General features: G+C 39.6%; 1 long non-coding RNA gene across 1 annotated transcript in view; it reads right to left on the reverse strand.

Annotated features, from left to right (window-relative positions):
* LOC122471579 overlaps nucleotides 1-21,589 on the reverse strand; it is a 115,367-nt gene that overhangs the window by 17,941 nt on the left and 75,837 nt on the right. Inside the window, exons 2-3 of the long non-coding RNA XR_006294211.1 lie at nucleotides 5,030-5,106; nucleotides 430-557 (exon numbers count right to left, since the gene is read on the reverse strand). This is a non-coding gene — a long non-coding RNA (uncharacterized LOC122471579). The remainder of the gene's footprint in view (nucleotides 1-429; nucleotides 558-5,029; nucleotides 5,107-21,589) is intronic.

Consider the following 21,589-nt stretch of genomic DNA (forward strand, 5'->3'; position numbering starts at 1 on the left):
CATGACCTGAGCTGAAGTCAGACGCCCAGCCAACTGAGCCACCCAGTGCCCCGTAAAACTCTGTTTCAATCAGAGAAAGAGGATTTTTTTCCCCATGCGTGGTTCCTTGTTAGTGAAAATGTATCTGCTCACCACTCTTTGCAGAACTAGAATGGATGCCTGAGAAGTCAAAATTTCCCATGAATGTGAGGCCTTCTGTGTGTAGTTTTTTCCTTATCATAGTGCAAGAGTTAATTAAGAGCATAGAAATTACTCAGATCTGGATTTATAATCTCGCTCTATTGTATACGGGTAGCTTGATCTTGGGAAAATTGGTTTCTTCATTTATAAAATAGGGTTAGTAATATCAAATCATTCTAATCCTAGAAACTGGAAGTACAACTGCTAGAAAACTATGTATTTAGAAAACTCAAAATAAAACAATCTCACCTGAAGTGGCAGAGGATCACTGCTGCTTTTGAAGTTACAGTCGAAAATGATGGCGGCCAGTATTTTATGAGATCCAGAGTCATACTTAACATACTTCTCAAACTCCATTTCTGAAGCAAACCCTCGAACTGTAAAGAGGATAAATTGTTCAGGATAATGGAAATATCTGATAATTCCTCCTGAGGGGATAAAAGCTTATCCCAATATTTTAAATTTAAGAACACGGTTTTTCAAATACTGGTATCACAACTACTTAATAGATACTGGAGGTTCAAAATAATTTTAGGTATTTTATAAACCTTACTCCAATTTTAAATAATCATTATAAAATATATATAAATATAAATCATTAATCATAAGGGAAATGCAAACCAAAATCACAGTGAGATACCACTTCACAACCACTGAGGTAGTTACAACAAAAAAGACATAAGGTAACAAGTGCTGGTGACAGTATGGAAAAACTGGAACCTTCATACACTGCTGACCAGAATAGGAAATGGCATAGCAACTTTAGATAACAGTTTGGTAGCCCCCCAAAAAGTTAAACATAGTTACCACATGACATATTCATTCCACTCTTAGGTATATAGCCAAAAGAAATGAAAACATATGTCTACATAAAACTTAGAGATGAATGTTCACAGCATAATAGCCAAAAGGCAGAAACAACGCAAATGTCCATCAACTGATGAAGGATATACCAAGTGAATGCAGCATATCCATACAATGGGCTATAACCTGACAATGGAAAGGAATGAAGTATTGATACAAACCACAACATAGATGAACCTTGAAAACATTATGCTAAATGAAAAAAGCCAGGCACAATAGCCCACAATATCCATTTATATAAAATTTATACATATAAGATTTCTTTATAAACCATTTGTATAAAAGGTTTATAATAGGCAAATCGATAAAGACAGAAAGTAGATTAGTGTTTTCCTAATCCTGGTGGGATAGGCTAAAGGTTACAGGATTTACTTTTGGTGATTACAATGCTCTAGTATTGACTGTGGTAATGGATGCACAACTCTGTGGATCCACTAAAAGCCACTGAATTGTATGTTTTAAATGGGTAAATGTATGGTATATGCCTTATATTTCAAAAAGCTGTGTCACAGTTATCTTTTTTCTGTTTTTTTTTTTTTTAAAGTAGGCTCCATGCCCAATCTGGGGCTTGAATTTACAATCCTGAAATCACGAGTCACGTGCTCTACCAATCCTGAGATCAAGAGTCATAGGCTCTACCAACTGAGCCAGCCAGGAGCCCAAAAAAAACCTGTCTCAAAACAAGATAAATCAGGAGATGGAGATCACTTCAAATTGCACTTAAAAATACAACTCATATGATGGCTCAAAAGCTGTAGAGAGATAACAGAGGAAGGAGTCATAAAGACAGATCAGTAGAAATTATCTAATCTGAATGAGAGATGGAAAAAATGGGAAAAAACTTGAATAGATCCTTAATGACCTATGGGACAATACATCTTTGAGAAATAATTATTGAAAACTCTTCAAATTTCATGAAAGATAGAAACTTACAGATTCACAAGGCTCAGTGAACCCCTAACAGAATAAACCAAAAGAAATCCACACTCGGACATATAGTAATAATAGTTTTGACAAATAAAGACAGAAGATATCTTGAAAGCTGCCAGACAGAAATGATACAGTACCTATAAAAAAACAAGGATTCAAATGCAGATTCTTTTCAAAAACCAAGGAAGTCAGAAAAAAGTGGCAAATACCTTTTAAATGTTGAAAAGACTGTCAATCCAAAATTTTATACCAAATGAAAATAATCTTCAGGAATGAAAATGAATTAAAGACATTCTCAGATGAAGGAAAACAAAGAGAATTCAATGCTAGTAGACATGCTCTAAAAAATTGTTAAAGAAATTTCTTCTGAAAGAAGGAAAATGATAGAAGAAGGAAAATTGGAATTTCAAGAATAAAGTTACAAGCAAGAACTATGGTAAATATCTGGTTAAATAGTTTTCTCTTAAGTTTTTTAAAATATGTGTGTAAATTATAACACTTCCTGGTATAGTTTTCAACTTACATAGATGTGAAAACTACAAACTGAAGAGAGAAATATAAAGGGACCTATACACTGGTAAACATTTGCCATTACAATAAAGTAGTAAAATATTCTAAATTGACTGAAAAATTATGTATGCATAATTTTAACCCCAAGAGCAACCACTTATATTATATATTAGAAGTCCAATTTTTCATTTTTTCAGAAATGGTATCATGCCTAAGAATTCTTCAACTAATTCTTTATGAAGTTACAAAGGTTTTCTCCTATGCTCTCTCCTAAGTGTTTTATCATTTTACTTTTAGATCTGTAATCCATTTTGATGTATTTTCTGTTTAAGAGTGAGGTTTCACTGTTTTAGATACTGATGTCCAATTGTTCAGCACCATGTGTTGAAAAGATTATCCTTCCGCTATTGTAAAAAATATTTTGGCAGATTTTTGGGTTCTCCACAGGTATATCTTGTTTTATTGCACTTTACAGCTACTGTGTTTCTTACAAATTGAAGGTTTGTGGCAACCCTGAGTCGAGCAAGTCTACTGGCACCATTTTTCCAACAGTATTTGCTCATTTCATGTCTATATGTCACATTTTGGTATTTCTTGCAATATTTCAAACTTTTTCATCATTATTTTATTTGTATGGTGATATGTGATCAGTGATTATGACTCGCTGAAAGCTCAGATGATGGTCAGCATTTTTTAGCACTAACAAGTATTTTTTTTAAGCATTTATTAATTTTTGAGAGAGAGACAGAGAGCGAGAGAGAGAGCAAGCACATGAGTGAGGAAGGGACAGAGAGGGAAATACAAAAACTGAAGCAGGCTCCAGGCTCTGAGCTGTCAGCACAGAGCCTGATGCAGGGGTCGAATTCATGAACTGTGAGATCATGACCTGAGCCGAAGTCGGATGCTTAACTGACTGAGCTACCTAGGCACTCCAGTAACAAGTATTTTTTAATTAAGATATGCAATGCTTTCTTAGACATAATGCTACTACACACTTAACAGGCTACAGTAGAGTATAAACATAACTTTTTATATGTCCTAGGAAACCAAAACATTCATCTAACTAGCTTTACTGTGATATTTGCTTTACTTCAGTGGTTTGAAACTGAAACACAGTATCTCCCTGTGGTAGGCCTGTATTGTTTCATTGATTTATGTGTCTATCCTTCCACCAATACCACATTGTCTTTACAACTACAGTTATACTGCAAGTTTTTTTTTTAAAATTTTTTTCAATGTTTATTTATTTTTGGGACAGAGAGAGACAGAGCATGAACGGGGGAGGGGCAGAGAGAGAGGGAGACACAGAATTGGAAACCGGCTCCAGGCTCCGAGCCATCAGCCTAGAGCCCAACGCGGGGCTCAAACTCACGGACCGCGAGATCGTGACCTGGCTGAAGTCGGACGCTTAACCGACTGCGTCACCCAGGCGCCCCTATACTGCAACTTTTAAAAGAAGTGTGGGGCGCCTGGGTGGCTCAGTTGGTTGAGCATCTGAATCTGGATTTCAGCTTAGGCCATGATCTCATGGTTATGAGATTGAGCCCCGCATTGGGTTCTGCGTTGGGTGTGGAGCCTGCTTCATATTCCCTCCCCCCACCTCTCCTTTTACACTTCCTCCCACAAAATAAAAGAAAAATAGCAAGTGTGATTCCTCTGATTTTATTCTTTTTTTAAAATACCGCTTTATCTCCACTGAAAAGCAATTTAATAAGTTTTACAGAAAATTTTAATTTCTAACCTTTTACACTGATGTTCAGATTCCTCTTCACATTCTCAGCAATGTCGTTTACCAAATTAATATTACAAGGCACATAAATCAATTCCCAGTCTCCAGGATTTATGAAGAAAGGAGGCAGAGTATTGATGGGCTGAGAAGTAAAATTGTAAGGTCCAACAGCCTTTATATTAATAATTGTACGGAATACCAAAATCTCGTTGGGAACACCAGTACTGATAAGACTTCCAATATTAAATTAAAGAAATGCCTCCTCTAGAAGAGGAACAAAAAGATGGTATTAATTAATCTGAGAATACACATTTAATGCAAATGGATAGCTCTATGATATCGAACGTCTGCCAATTTCACTCTGAAACAGCCAAGTGCTTCCTAGCCTATCTTGTGCTACCCCGTCTTCTCCCCTCCCAACTTTCTTTTTTAAAAAAAAAATTTTTTTTTCAACGTTTATTTATTTTGGGGACAGAGAGAGACAGAGCATGAACAGGGGAGGGGCAGAGAGAGAGGGAGACACAGAATCGGAAACAGGCTCCAGGCTCCGAGCCATCAGCCCAGAGCCCGACGCGGGGCTCGAACTCACGGACCGCGAGATCGTGACCTGGCTGAAGTCGGACGCTTAACCAACTGCGCCACCCAGGTGCCCCTCCCCTCCCAACTTTCTAATAGGTCATACTAAACTATTGATTAACCAGTTTTATACATTTAGAAGAGCTTTGGAATTGCTTTTTTCAAAAGAATGTACACACATACCCCTCAACTGCAACAAACGGGAATTTATGAACATTTTATATGGATGCCTTCACCCACCTTTAAAGTGAAATTTTTCCAGAGGAGCACTGCAAATTGGTTGAATGTCAACAAGTCCACTCTTCCACAATTCAACTCTGGGGATAGAGGAAAGGTTTTATAATGTTAAATTACCTAATAATGTGGATATCAAGCAAATAATAGAATTACTTCTTTCTCCTAATTTTCCTTTCAATCAGCCTCAAATACTGATAGCAATTATGATTACATATTTGAATTAAAGAAAGTCATACCGTGTCTATTTTTCTATTAGTTTATTTGCCATATAATGAACATAATTAGAGTATAATTAAGATGTGGCTCCATTTCTCCAAATGGTTATATGCCTGTGGATATTAGGGCCAAATCCTAATTCTTTCATAGAATGATGCTGAGAATGGTTTCATGATATATATCCAAATAAAATACCTACATACACACACGCAACAAGGAAAATATCCATGAGTACACTTAATATAACTATTTGTAATACAGAAAACCTAAAAACCACCCCAAAATCAACAGGGGAATGGAAACTGCAATGTATGTGTACAACAGAATATTGCAAATCAATGATAGGTATTAACTGCAATTATGCACAGTCTAAACATCCCAAAATAGTACTTACCAATGAAAAGCAAATTTGGGGTGCCCAGGTGGCTCAGTTGATTAAGTGTATGACTCTAGATTTTGGCTCAGGTCATGATCTCAGGGTCGTGAGATAGAGCCACATGTCGGGCTCTTCACTAGGAATGGAGCCTGCTTAAGATTCTCTCTTCCTCTTTCCCTACCCCTTCCCCCCACCACCTTAAAAAAAAAAAAGAAAAGAAAAAAGAAAAAGAAAGAAAAGAGAAAAGCAAGTCGAAGAAGAATATGTTCATTAACTTCCCATTTAGCTCAAATTCAAAAGGCAAAACTTCAGCACATAGTGATTAAGAATGTATTCACAGGAATTATACTGCAACAAGGAAAGGATTAATCCAAATTATCAGAATACCTACAGACTAGGTTTGGAGAGAGGTTTACAAGTGGCTCTAAATTCCTGTAAATGTTATTATTGAATACTATAAAAAATAAGTATTTCTTCATTATAGTTTAAATTTCTTATATAATAGTCTTCTCTATGTATTCATGTAGCAACATTAAGCAAACTTGGAAATAATGTTTTTAACCCACTTTCATTCATATTTAGGAACTGAGAGTCACACCTGCTTCCTAAAACAATACTGAAAATACACAACAGAATGTGGGAAATGTAAAGATAGCTCAAAAATATAGAAAGAAGAGCTAATTCATGGTGTCAGCTCTTGGTAGGCTTATCAGAACTGGCAACACTCAGTCAGGAACCAAAAGGATAAATTAGATTTCAACAGACAGAGGAGGGAAAATAATAAGAAGGAAGGTAGGATGGCATAAAACTACAAGGTATGTTCAGAGAATGGCTGAATTTTTTTGGCTTTCTGGTGGAAAAAGTCTCATAAATCACTACAATATACAGCATTTTCCCTCTTGGCTTTTTTTTTTCTTCTGGAGAGATGTATAATGCTAGAATATGAATTTTATAAATTGAACAATTATTAAAATAAGGTGCACATAAAGTCCTTGTATGGAATACATATGTAACACTATACCTGAAATTATACATTATGTACAATTTATTTACCTCTGCATGTATATGTAGAATTATACACTTATCATTAGATTTCCTGTATGCTGAAGATATAATCACCATCTTAAGAACCAGATTGCTCCAGGTGCCTCCCATAGTCCCAGGCTCCCAGTGGGATGGCTCCCATAAACCTACCCTCCCAATCCACTCTGGCACCACCCAGCTCCCATCCAGAAGATTCCCAGTCCATTCTGATGCTAGCCAGCTCCATGGCACCAAGCTCCTGACAGGGTCTCAAAAGCCAGGCTCCTGTCTCACTCCAATGCTTACTAGTTCCATGACTGTGGTGGCTCCTGTGGCTCTAGCCTCCCAATTAGTCCCCATAAACCCAGGTTCCAGATAGGCACCTGTGAACTCAGGCTGCCAGCTAACCCCAGTACCTGATTGCCCTCCATGGACTTAAATTGCATCCTGGCTCCCACACATTCAGGTTTCTGGCTTACCTCACCACCAGACCAGCCGTGGGGACCCACGTTCCCATCCCACCTCAGGACCATATCAGCCCCCACAGATGCAACCTCCATGTTGCATACTGAGGTTATAGGCAGCCTCCTGTAGTCCAGGTTCCCAGAAAACCCTAGGGTCAGGCCAGTACCTATGGCTTCAATCTCTAGGCTCACTCCTGTGAAACCAGGCTCCTGACCTGTCCCAGTATCAGACCAGTACCCGTGGACCTGTTGCTGGACCCACCAGGTGTTGCTGGAGCACCAGGTGCTCCAGGGTGCCAGATGGCTCCTGTAGACCTGGCTCTAGTACTACCCACACAGACCCAGGTCCCAAGGTCCATTACCACCACTCAAGTACCACACCTATCCCTATAGACCTAGGCACTAGACTGGCCCCCATGCACCCAAATACCAGGCCTTCACACCTGCTGCTCCAGATACTAGATCAGCCCACCGGCAGTAGCCCATTTGTGGGCAGCACCAGACTGCCCACCCAGAAACTCTGGACTGGCTAACTGGTGAAGGGCTTTTCCTGACAAACCCAGTCTACAAAGACTGGAAGATGTACCTACTTCCTGAAGTGCCAGACACAAGGCCATAAGGATTATGAAGAATCTAAGAAATGTGACCACCACCAAAGGAATATAAAACTCCAATGACTAACCCTTAAAAAATGGAGGTCTACAAAGTGTCTGACAAAGAATTCAGAATAACGCTCTTAAAGGACTTTAGCAAACTACAAGCAGCATGGAGTACAATGCTTTTATTTAGTACAACTAAATAAAATTAGGAAAACACATCAACAAAATGAAAAGTTACAAAAAAAGTAAAAATTGAGATGAGTTAAGTAATATGGTAGAAGAGTAGGGGGACCCTAAGCTTGCCTGGTCCCTCAAACACAGTTAGATAAATATCAAATCATTCTGAACATTCAAGAAATTGATCTGAGGACTGAGAGCACAAACTGCACATCTACAGATGGAACAATGGCCACCTTTTGGAAGGTAGAAGCTGCAGAGAGTGGATTTGGGGGAGAAAAGAACTATCGGTGCTGCAGAGGAGAAGGAGACCTGATCATGGAGAGAGGAGTGACACACACACACACACACACACACAGGGAAGAGAAAGAGGGAGAGAGCGCGTGAAAGCACGTGCAGGGAATTACACAAGAAAAACTCATACCCAAAACCAATGACTGCAAATTTTTTTAGGCAGTGGAGCACAAAATCTGAAGTTTTAGAAGTCTGTGGCATTGCCAGGGTTGTGCCTGGTCAGCTTAGTGGCATTCTGGTAGGGAAGAAGGGCAGAGACCCAGGAGCAGGCAGCATGGTCTAAGGATCCCCTGGGTTGCATGGGGAGAAACAGTACCCCTTCTTGGAGTACATTTGGGAGTTTGTCATGGCTTCTCCAGGGACAAAAGAAGCTGTGGCACCAAAGTACTGCTCTGTTCACTAGCATAGGAATGAAGACACAGGCTGAGGGCAGCACCTTGGTGCTGGTTTTTTGCTGTGCTTTACCATAAACTGAACTGCTGCACAGTTGCATGTGCATTTTCTGGGACAAACTAGCACTGGCCACAGCACAGAGAGACCCTCCCTCAGAGGAGCAGTGTGGGTATGTGCAACACAGATGCCTGAAATTTGGAGTTTGGAAACCCACTAAGACAAAATACAGGAGTACTGGGCTGCATGGTAGGCAGACAGCTCAGTCACAGACATAGTGAAGGCAGGGATCTGACAGAAGCCAGGGACACAAAAGGGTGAATGTTTCCTCTTCTGTGAGGGCTTCCTGAAGAGTGGCAGGCACAGGCTCCCTGCTCTGGAGATAAGACAGTGGGGTGATGACACTTCCACCCTCTTTCTCCATCAGCCCTGACCAACTTCAGTGAGCAAAACAATGCCAAAACTGGAGTCCAGGGCCGCTTATACAAAGTCCCACACTCTTGCACCTTGCAGGTGCGTCTCCACTAGGGCAAGTCTGTCTGAGAATCAGTGCAGCAGACCCCTCCACCAGAGGACCAGCACAAACCCCTCCCATGCACTAAATCTATTGATCACAGAGTGCTGCAAAGCTTCAGCTCTAGGGGAAATAGGATCCCTCTAGCAGCTTCTGCTGCTGCTGCTGCTTCTTCTTCCTTTTCCTCTTCCTCTTCTTCTTCTTCTTCTTTTAATGATCTATCTTCCTTTATCAATCAGACAAAAACACACTTAATTAAAACTTGCAACATAGTGGACAAGGTCCAAATACACCCACCTGCTTCTGAAGGCAAGGAAAAACTCTGCAAAGGACAGACCTGTGGGAAGGAGCAGTGAAAACACAACAGTAGAATGCACACTCCAAACACCTCCTGAAGCAGCAGACCCAAGTCAGTATAGGACTTCTTTTTTGTTTTTGTTTTTGGACCTCTTCTTAATATAGCCATTATCCTCAGGAGTAGGAATATAACAGGCTTTCCTAACAATCACACACAAAACTCAGGAGCAAGAATATAACAGGCTTTCCTAACAATCACACACAAAAAACTGAACTAGACACAATGACAAAATGGAAGAATTCACCCCCAAAAAACAAGTAGCAGCAGCCAGGGATTTCAATAAAGATATAGGTAAGATGTGTGAACCAGAATTTAAAACAATTATAAGGATACTAGCTGGGCTTAAGAAAATCACAGAAGACACTACAGAATCCATTACTGTAGAGATACAAGAACTAAAAACCACTCAGGCTGAAACAAAAAAAGCTATTAACTGAGACACAAAGCCAACTGGTGCAATGACAACAAGGATGGACAAAGCAGAGGACTAAACCAGTGATACAGAAGATAAAGTTATGGAAAATAATGAAGCTGAAAAGAATAGGGAAACAAAGGTATTGGATCATGAAGGTTGACTTAGGGAACTCAGTGATTTATTAAAATGGGATAACATTCATTTCCTAGGAATCCCAGAAGATGAAAAGACAGAAAAGAGGCAGAAGGTTTATGTGAGCAACTTATAGCTGCAAATTTCCCTAATATGGGAAAGGACACAGAAATCATAATCCAAGAAGCACAGGGAACCTGCATTAAATTCAACAAAAGCTGGCCATCGCCAAGACACATCATAGTCAAATTCACAAAACACACAGAAAAGGAAAGAATCATGAAAGCAGCAAGGGAACAAAAAATCCTTAATGTATAAGGAAGACAGATAAGATTCACAGCAGATTTGTCCACAGAAGCTTAGAGAGCCGGAAGGGAGTGGCAGGATATATTCAACACATGGAATGGGAAAAATATGCAGCCAAAAATACTTTATCAAGCAAGGCTGTCATTCAGAATGGAAGGCAAGATAAAAAGTCTCCCAGATAAACAAAAACTAAAGGAGTTCATGACCACTAAACCAGCCTTGCAAAAAATATTAAAGGGGGCTCTCTGAGTGGGGAAGAAAAGACCATAAGCAGCAAAGACTAGACAGGAACAGAGAACACCACCAGAAACACCAACTTTATAGGTAACACAATGGCACTAAACACATGTCTTTCAGTAATCACTCTGAATGTAAATGAAGTAAATGTTCCAATCAAAAGACACAGGGTATTAGAATGGCTAAAAAAAAAACAAGACCCATCTTCTATATGCTGCCTACAAGAAACTCATTTTATATCTGAAGACACCTGCAGACTGGAAGTGACGGGATGAAGTACCATCTATCATGATAATGGAGATCAAAAGGAAGTCAGAGTAGCCATACTTCTATCACAAAAACCAGATTTTAAAACAAAGACTGTAACAAGAGATGAAGAAGGGCATTATATCATAATTAAGGGGCCCATGCATCAAGAAGATATAACAAGTATAAATATATATGCCCCCAACTTGATAGCACCCAAATATATAAATAAATTAACAATAAACATAAAGAAACTCACTGAAAATAATAATGGGAGATTTTTAATACCACTCACAGCAATGAATAGATCACCTTAAGCAAAAAATTAACAAGGAAACAATGGCTTGGCATGACACACTGTACTGGATGGACTTCACAGATATATTCAGAACATTTCTTCTAAAGCAGCAGAATACCATTCTTCTCAAGTACACATGGAACATTCTCCAGAATAGATCACATCCTGGGTCACAAATCAGACCTCAACAAGTACAAAAAGATCAACAACATACCATGCATATTTTCAGATCACGACACTATGAAACTTCAAGTCAACCACAAGAAAAAATTTGGAAAGACCACAAATACATAGAGGTTAAAGAACATCCTACAAAAGAATGAATGGGTTAACCAGGAAATTAGAGAAGAAATTTAAACATACATGGAAGCAAATGAAAATGAAAACACAACAATCCAAAACATTTGGGCTGCAGCAAAGGTAGTCCTAAGAGGGAAGGAGCAAGGAAAGTCTCCAAACACACAACCTAAACTTACACCTATAGGAGCTAGAAAAGGAACAGCAAATAAAGCCTAAAGCCAGCAGAATAAGGTAAATAATATACAATATAGCATAAATAAGTGATATAGAAGCAAAAAAAAAAACCCCACAACAAATAAACAAAAATACCCAAAAACAGTAGAACAAAATGAAACAAAGAGCTGGTTCTTTGAAAGAATTAACAATATTGATAAACCCCTAGCCAGACTTATCAAAAAGAAAAGAGAAAGGACCCAAATAGATAAAGTCACAAATGAAAGAGGAGAAATCACAACCAACACCACAAACTACTATAAGAGATTACTATGAAAAATTATACACCAACAACTGGGCAATCTGGAAGAAATGGACAAATTCCTGGAAACTCACAAACTACCAAAACTAAAACAGGAAGAAATAGAAAATGTGAACAGACCCATAACCAGCAAAGAAACTGAATCTGTAATCAAAAATCTGCCAACAAACATAAGTCCAGGCAGGGCCAGATGGCTTCCCAGGGGAATTCTACCATGTATTTAAGAAGAGTTAATATCTATTCTTTTCAAATTGTTCCAAAAAAATTGAAACAGAAGGAAAACTTCCAAACTCCTATGAGGCCGGTATTACCTTGATTCAAAAACCAGACAAAGACCACACTAAAATGGAGAACTACAGGCCAATATTCCTGATGAAAAGTGATGCAAAAATCCTTAACAAGTTACTAGCAAATTGAAACTACAGGGTACTAAAAGAATTATTTACTATGATCAAGTGGGATATATTTTTGGGCTGCAGGGCTGGTTCAATATTCACAAATCAATCAATGTGATACACCACATTAATAAAAGAAAGGATAAGAAGCATACGATCTTCTTTTTTTAAGAGCTTATTTGTTAATTTTGATAGAGAGAGAAAGCTGGGAAGGGGCCAAGAGAAAGGGAGGGCAAGAGAATCCCAAGCAGGCTCTGCACCCTCAGTGCAGAGCCCAATGTGGGGCTCAGTTTCACAGACCATGAGATCATGACCTGAGCTGAAATTAAGAGTTGGATGCTTAACTGACTGAACCACCCAGGCATCCCATGATCCTCTTACCAGATGCAGAAAAAGCATTTCACAAAACACAGCATCCATTCTTGATAAAAACCCTCAACAAAGTAGGAATACATGGAACATACCTCAACACCATAAAAGCCATATACAAAAGACCCACAGATAATATTATCCTTGCTGAGGAAAAACAGAGCTTTTCCTTTATGGTCAGAACCAAAAAGGGAAGTCCATACTCACCAATCCTAATTAACACAATACTGGAAGTCTTAGTCTCAGCAATCAGACAACAAAAGAAATAAAGGCATCCAAATAGGAAAGAAAGAAGTCAAATTTTTACTATCTGCAGACGACATCATACTCTATGCAGAAAACCCAAAAGTTGCCACCAAATATTACTCAAACTGATATATGAATTCATCAAAGTTCCAGATTATAAAATCAATGTACAGAAATCTGTTGCATTTCTATACAGCAGAAAGTGAATGAAGCAGCAGAAAGTGAAATCAAGGAGTCAATCCCACTTACAACTGCACCAAAAATAGTAAGATTCCTAGGAATAAACCTAACCAAAGAGGTAAAGGATCTGTACTTTAAAAACTTTAGAACACTTATGAAAGAAAATGGAAAGGACACAAAGAAATGGGAAAAAATTCCATGCTCATGAATTGGAGGAACAATGTCAAAATGTCTATACTATCCAAAGCAATCTACACATTTAATGCAACCCCTATCAAAATACCACTAGCATTTTCACAGAGTGAGAACAAACAATCCTAAACTATGTATGGAACCACTAAAGAATCTGAATTAGCAAAGCAATCATGAACAAGAAAAGCAAAACTAGAGGCATCGCGATTCCAGACTTCAAGCTATGCTCCAAAGCTGTAGTCATTAAGATAGTATGGTAGTGTCACAAAAACAGACACACAGATCAATGGAATAGAACAGAAAACCCATAAATGGACTCACAACTATATGGTCAATTCATCTTCGACAAAGCAGGAAAGAATATCCAGTGGAAAAAAAGACACTCTCTTCAACAAATGGTGTTGGGAAAACTGAATGGTGAAATGCAGAAAAATTAAACTGAACCACTTTCTATACCATACACAAAAATAAATTCAAAATGGATGAAAGACCTAAATGTGAAACAGAAACTATTAAAATCCTAGAGGAGAACACAGGCAGCAACCTCTTTTAACCTTGGAGGTAGCAACTTCTTACTAGACATGTCTCCAGAGGCAAGGGAACCAAAAACAAAAATGAACCAATGGGACTTCATCAAGATAAAAAAATTTCTGCCCAGTGAAGGCAACAACCAACAAAACTAAAAGGCATCCTATGGAATGGGAGAGACATTTCCAAATAACACAGCTGATAAGAGTTAGTATCCAAAATCTATAAAGAACTTACCAAACTCAACACCCAAAAAACAAATAACCCAGTTAAGACATGGAAACAAAGAAGACATGAAGAGGCCCTTTTCCAAAGAAGACATCCAGATGGCTAACACACAGAAAACAATGCTCACTATCACTTATCATTAGGGAAATAAAAATCAAAACCACAATGAGGCACTACCTCACACCTGTCAGAATTACATTAACAACACAAGAAACAACAGGTGTTACTGAAGACGCAGAGAAAGGGGAACCATCTTGCACTGCTGGTGGGAATGAAAACTGGTGTAGCCACTCTGGAGAAGAGTATGGAGGTTCCTCAAAAAACTAAAAATAGAACTACTCTACAATCAACAATTATTTTAAACATAAATGGACTAAATTCTCCAATCAAAAGACAAAGAATGGCTGTTGACTGGATAAAAAAATGAGACACACCTATGTATTGCCTATGAGACTCACTTAAGAAGGACAGACAGAATAAGATATTCCATGTTTCTTTGAAACAAAAAGAAAGCTGATGTAGCTCTACTTATAGTAGAGTCAAAACAGACTTTAAGGGTAACTGGCTGGCTCAGTCAGTAGAGCAAGTGACTTGACCTCAGGGTCATGACTTCAAGCCCCACACTGGGTATGGAGCCTATTTAAAAATAAATAATTAGGAGGGGGCCAACATGGTGGAGAAGTAGGGGGATCCGAACTTCCCACATTTCTCAAACAAAGAAGTGTTGAAGCCAAAGGACTTTGAACCCCAAGAGTCTGGGAGGAAAAGAGACTGAGTTGCTGCCAGGGATACACCGGGACAATCTGATGGGCCAGAGGTGTGTGGCTGCGAACTGGGAGAGATTAAAGGAATGGAGGGGAGGGATCCTCTTCTGTGGACAGACAAAGGGAAGAGAAAGAGCAACTTGGGAAGCATAGGACTGTATCTGGACAAGAGGAAAACCTTGGACTGGGATGGGGAAAGATCCAATCTGTAACTGCTGGGCTTTCTCCAGACTGGGGCCGGCTGCCCTGTTCGTGCACCTGAAGAGGAGGGGAGTCAGCCTTTGGCTCGGTGGCTAGGTCAGGGGTGCAGTCTGCAGTAGGAAAAAGGGATCCCCTCCTGGAATGCTGCAGGACAGGACAAAGCCTGTCCAGGGATCACATATCAGGTGGAGTGGAGCTGCACTTCCCAGTACTGGGGCGTGCCGAGCGGGAGTTTGAATCCCACCCAGCAAGCGCCAGGGTGTGGGAGTTAGCAGAGTGAGACAGACCACCTCATCTGTACCTGTGGCACAGTGAGGATGGCTCTAACGAGGTGATTTGAGACACTGGGTCTGTGGAAGAGAGACTGGGGAGGAGGGAGTCACCATTTTTATCCCCACCACCTCAGGGATCAGTCGGGGGCCTCAGGGATCAGTCGGTGGGGCCCACAGTGGAGGTGGGACCCACGTACACCAAACCATGCCCCTCTGTGCTGGGTAACTGGGTATCTACTGGGGTAGGAGAGATGCTGAGGAACCAGATGGCCTCCTCCTCTAGACTAGCGCTGCTGCATGGCCTGGATTAATTCTTGGACAATTCTCATTATATAGATATATTCTTCCTTCTTTTTCTTCTTATCTCTTCCCTCTTCTAGTCTGGTTACTCTGGTTGTTGGTTTGTTTAAACAGACATATTTAATCCATTCTCTTGACACATGTTCTACACCTCCTTCTTTCCTTTCACTCTCTCTGGAATAATTAAGCTGTATAGTTTCTCTGTGTGAAACTTTATCTTCTTTTCTTTTCCCCCCTGCCTCCTTCTCTCTCTCTCTCTCTCTCTCTCTCTCTCTCTCTCTCTCTCTCTCTCTCTCTCTCCCTCTCTCTCTCTCTGGATTAGGCCATTTAGTCTCTCTGCTTGGTCAATGTTTACTTTTTCTTTTTCCCCAGCTCCTGTCCTTTCTCTCTTAGTATGTGCTCTTTCATCAGGACCGTCTCCACCCTGATCTTTACTTCTGGCTGGTGTTTGTGGTTTTTTTCTTTTTTTCTTATTTTTAAATTTGTGTGTTTGTGTGTTTTTGTTTTCTGTTTGTTTGTTTGTTTGTTTTCCTTTCCAGGGCTACTTCAAGGAAGAAATCAAAGCACACCTGGTGGAGGGTCCAAACAAATCACTGCCAGTAGGAAAATAAAATAACCAAAGTCACAACAGAGAGCAAGTAACACTCTCCAAAAAACACTGCTTGAAGGGCCAGACCCTGGACAGTGTATGACCGCCCCCCTTTAATACAGCAGTGCTTACAGGTGCAGAGCACATAACAAGCTTTTAAAATGCATAAGGGACAGAAAACTAGACAAAATGACAAAACGGAAGAATTATCCACAAAAGAAATTCCAGGAAGAAGTGACAGCTAAAGAACTGATCAAAAGAGATATAAGGAATATAACTGAACAAGAATTTAGAATAATAGTCATAAGATTAATCACTAGGCTTGAGAAAAGCACAGAAGACAGCAGAGAATCTATTGCTGCAGAGATCAAGGAACTAAAAAATAGTCATGATGAATTAAAAAATGCTATAAATGAGGTGCAAAATAAAATGGAGGTGGTCACAGCATGGACTGAAGAGGCAGTGGGGAGAAGAGGTGGATTAGAAAATAAAATTATGGAAAAAGAGGAAGCTGAGAAAAAGAGAGTGAAAAAAATTCTGGATCATGAGGGGAGAATTAGAGAACGAAGGGATTCAATGAAACAGAACAATATCCGTATCATAGGAGTTCCAGAAGAAGAAGGAGAGAGAGAAAGGGGCTGAAGATGTACTTGAACAAATCATAGCTGAGAACTTCCCCAATCTGGGGAAAGAAACAGACACTGAAATCCAAGAGGCACGAGGGCGCCTGGGTGGCTCAGTCCATTAAACATCCAACTTCAGCTCAGGCCATGATCTCACAGTTTGTGAGTTTGAGCCCCGTGTTGGGCTCTGGGCTGACAGCTCAGAGCCTGGAGCTTGCTTTGGATTCTGTGTCTCCCCTTCTCTCTCTGCCCCTCCCATGTTCATGCTCTGTCTCTTTCTGTTTCTCAATAATAAATGAATGTTAAAAAAAAGAAAAGACCTCCAAGAGGCACAGAGAACTTCCTTCAGATGCAACTTGAATCTATCTGCATACATATCATAGTCAAACTGGCAAAATACAAGGATAAAGAGAGATTTCTGAAAGCAGCTAGGGATAAATGGGCCTTAACATACAAAGGTAGACACATAAGGGTAGTAGCAGACTTATCTACTGAAACTTGGCAGACCAGAAAGGAATGGCAGGAAATCTTCAATGTGATGAACAGGAAAAATATTCAGCCAAGAATCCTTTATCCAGCAAGTCTGTCATTCAGAGTAGATGGAGAGATAAAGGTTTTCCTAAACAAAAACTGAAGGAATTCATCACCATTTAACCAGCCCTACAAGAGATCCTACGGGGGACTCTGTGAGTGAAATGTTGCAAGGACCACAAAGTACCAGAGACCTCACTACAAGCATGAAACCTACAGAGATCACAACGACTCTAAACCCATATCTTTCAATAACACTGAATGTAAACGGACTAAATGTGCCAATCAAAAGACATAGGGTATCAGAATGGATAAAAAACAAGACCCATCTATTTGCTGTCTATGAGAGACTTATTTTAGACCTGAGGACACCTTCAGATTGAAAGTGAGGGGATGGCAAACTATCCATCATGCTATTGGAAGTCAAAAGAAAGCTGGAGTAGCCATACTTATATCAGACAAACTAGACTTTAAATTAAAGGCAGTAACCTCTACTACAAAGCTGTAATAATCAAGACAGCATGGTATTGGCACAAAAACAGACACACAGACCAATGGAATAGAATAGAAACCCCAGAACTAGACCCACAAAAGTATGGCCAACTCATCTTTGACAAAGCAGGAAAGAATATCCAATGTCTCTTTGACAAATGGTGCTGGGAGAACTGGACAGCAACATGCAGAAGAATGAAACTAGACCACTTTCTTACACCATTCACAAAAATAAACTCAAAATGGATAAAGGACCGGAATGTGAGACAGGAAACCATCAAAACCCTAGAGGAGAAAGCAGGAAAAGACCTCTCTGACCTCAGCCGCAGCAATTTCTTACTTGACACATCCCCAAAGTCAAGGGAATTAAAAGCAAAAATGAACTATTGGGACCTCATGAAGATAAAAAGCTTCTGCACAGCAAAGGAAACAATCAACAAAACTAAAAGGCAACCAATGGAATGGGAAAAGATATTTGCAAATGACATACCGGACAAAGGGCTAGTATCCAAAATCTATAAAGAGCTCACCAAACTCCACACCCAAAAAACAAATAATCTAGTGAAGAAATGGGCAGAAAACATGAATAGACACTTCTCTAAAGAAGACCTCCAGGTGGCCAACAGGCACATGAAAAGATGCTCAACGTCGCTCCTCATCAGGGAAATACAAATCAAAACCACACTCAGATACCACCTCACGCCAGTCAGAGTAGCCAAAATGAACAAATCAGGAGACTATAGATGCTGGAGAGGATGTGGAGAAACAGGAACCCAATTGCACTGTTGGTGGGAATGCAAACTGGTACAGCCGCTCTGGAAAATAGTGTGGAGGTTCCTAAAAATAGATCTACCCTATGACCCAGCAATAGCACTGCTAGGAATTTACCCAAGGGATACAGGAGTACTGATGCATAGGGGCACTTGTACCCCAATGTTTATAGCAGCACTCTCAACAATAGCCAAATTATGGAAAGAGCCTAAATGTCCATCAACTGATAAATGGATAAAGAAATTGTGGTTTATGGGGCGCCTGGGTGGCACAGTCGGTTAAGCGTCCGACTTCAGCCAGGTCACGATCTCGCGGTCCGGGAGTTCGAGCCCCGCGTCAGGCTCTGGGCTGATGGCTCAGAGCCTGGAGCCAGTTTCCGATTCTGTGTCTCCCTCTCTCTCTGCCCCTCCCCCGTTCATGCTCTGCCTCTCTCTGTCCCAAAAATAAATAAACGTTGAAAAAAAAAATTAAAAAAAAAAAAAAAGAAATTGTGGTTTATATACACAACGGAGTACTACATGGCAATGAGAAAGAATGAACTATGGCCCTTTGTAGCAACGTGGATGGAACTGGAGAGTGTGATGCTAAGTGAAATAAGCCATACAGAGAAAGACAGATACCATATGTTTTCACTCTTATCTGGATCCTGAGAACATTCACAGAAACCCATGGGGGAGGGGAAGGAAAAAAAAGAGGTTAGAGTGGGAGAGAGCCAAAGCATAAGAGACTCTTAAAAACAGAACAAACTGAGGGTTGATGGGGGGGGGGGAGGTGGGAGGGAGGGAAGGGTAGGGGGTGGCCATTGAAGAGGGCATCTTTTGGGATGAGCACTGGGTGTTGTATGGAAATCAATTTGACAATAAATTTCATATATTAAAAAAATAAATTAAAGGCTGTAACAAGAGATGAAGAAGGGCATTATATAATAATTATAAGGTCTATCCATCAGGAAGAGCTAACAATTATAAATGTCTATGCACCAAATTCAGCAGCACCCAAATATATAAAACAATTAATCACAAGCATAAGAAATCTTACTGGTAAGAATGTGGTAATTTCAGGGGACTTTAATACTCTACTTACAACAAGGGGCAGATCATCTAGACAGAAAATCATAAAGAAACAATGGTCCTGAATGATACACTAGACCAGATGGACTTGACAGATATATTTAAAACTTTCCACCCTAAAGCAGCAGAATATACTTTCCTCTTGAGTGCACAAGGAACATTCTCCAAGATAGATCACATGCTGGGTCATAAAACAGCCTTCAACAAATATAAAAGAATTAAGATCATACCATGCACACTTTCAGATCACAATGCTATGAAACTTGAAATCAACCATAGGAAAAAGTTTGGAAAATCTCCAAATGTATGGAGGTTAAAGCACACCCTACTAAAGAAGGAATGGGTCAACCAGGCAATTAGAGAAGAAATTAAAAAATATATGGAAACAAATGAAAATGAAAACACAACAATCCAAACCCTTTGGGATAGAGCAAAGAGAGTCCTAACAGGAAAATACATTGCAATCCAGGCCTATCTCAGAACAAGAAAAATCCCAAATACAAAATCTAACAGTACACCTAAAGGAACTAGAAGCAGAACAGCAAGGAAACCCCAAACCCAGCAGAAGAGAAATAACAAAGATCACAGCAGAAATAAACAATTTAGAATCCACCCCCCCCCGAAAAAACCCAACAGAACAGATCAATGAAACTAAGAGTTGGTTTTTTGAAAAAAATAAAAAAATTGATAAACCTCTAGCCAGGATTCTCAAAAAGAAAACAGAGAGGACCCAAATAGATAAAATCACGAATAAAAATGGCTTTATTACAACCAATCACTCAGAAACACAGGCAATTATCAGGGAATATTAGGAAAAATTATATGCCAACAAACTGGACAACTTGGAAGAAATGGACAAATTCCTAAACACCCACACACTGCCAAAACTCAAAAGGAAGAAACAGAAAATTTGAACAGACCCATTAACTAGTGAAGAAATTGAATCTGTTATCAAAAATCTTCCAACAAGTCAGAGTCCTGGACCAGATGGCTTCCCTGGGGAATTCTACCAGACATTTAAAGCAGAGTTAATACCTATCCTTCTCAAGCTTTTCCAAAAAATAGAAAGGGAAGGCAAACTTCTGGACTCATTCTATGAAGTCAGCATTACTTTGATTCCTAAACCAGACAGAGACCCAGCAAAAAAAGAGAACTACAGGCCAATATCCCTGATGAATATGGATGCAAAAATCTCAATAAGACACTAGCAAATCAAATTCAACAGCATATAAAAAGAATTATTCACCATGAACAAGTGGGATTCATTCCTGGGATGCATGGCTCGTTCAACATTCGCAATTCAATCAATGTGATACATCACATCAGTAATAGAAAAGAACCATATGATCCTGTCAATCGATGCAGAAAAAGCATTTGACAAAATTCAGCATCCTTTCTTAATAAAAACCCTCGAGAAAGACGGGATAGAAGGAACATACTTAAACATCATAAAAGCCATTTATGAAAAGCCCATGGCTAACATCACCCTCAGTGGGGAAAAACTGAGCTTTTTCCCTGAGGTCAGGAACACGACAGGGATGTCCACTCTCACCGCTGCTGTTTGACATAGTGTTGGAAGTGCTAGCATCAGCAATCTGACAACAAAAGGAAATCAAAGGCATCAAAATTGGCAAAGATGATGTCAAGCTTTCACTTTTTGCAGATGACATGATATTATACATGGAAAATCCGATAGACTCCACTGAAAGTCTACTAGAACTGATACATGGATTCAGCAAAGTCGCAGGATACAAAATCCATGTACAGAAATTGGTTGCATTCTTATACACTAATAATGAAGCAACAGAAAGACAAATAAAGAAACTGATCCCATTCACACTTGCACCAAGAAGCATAAAATACCTAGGAATAAACCTAACTAACCTATGTGTTGGAAACTATAGAAAGCTTATGAAAGAAACTGAAGGAGACACAAAGAAATGAAAAAAACATTCGGTGCTCGTGGATTGGAAGAATAAATATTGTTCAAAT

The sequence above is a fragment of the Prionailurus bengalensis genome, chromosome E3, assembly GCF_016509475.1.
Source record: "Prionailurus bengalensis isolate Pbe53 chromosome E3, Fcat_Pben_1.1_paternal_pri, whole genome shotgun sequence".
In the NCBI taxonomy this organism is placed as follows: Eukaryota; Metazoa; Chordata; class Mammalia; order Carnivora; family Felidae; genus Prionailurus; species Prionailurus bengalensis.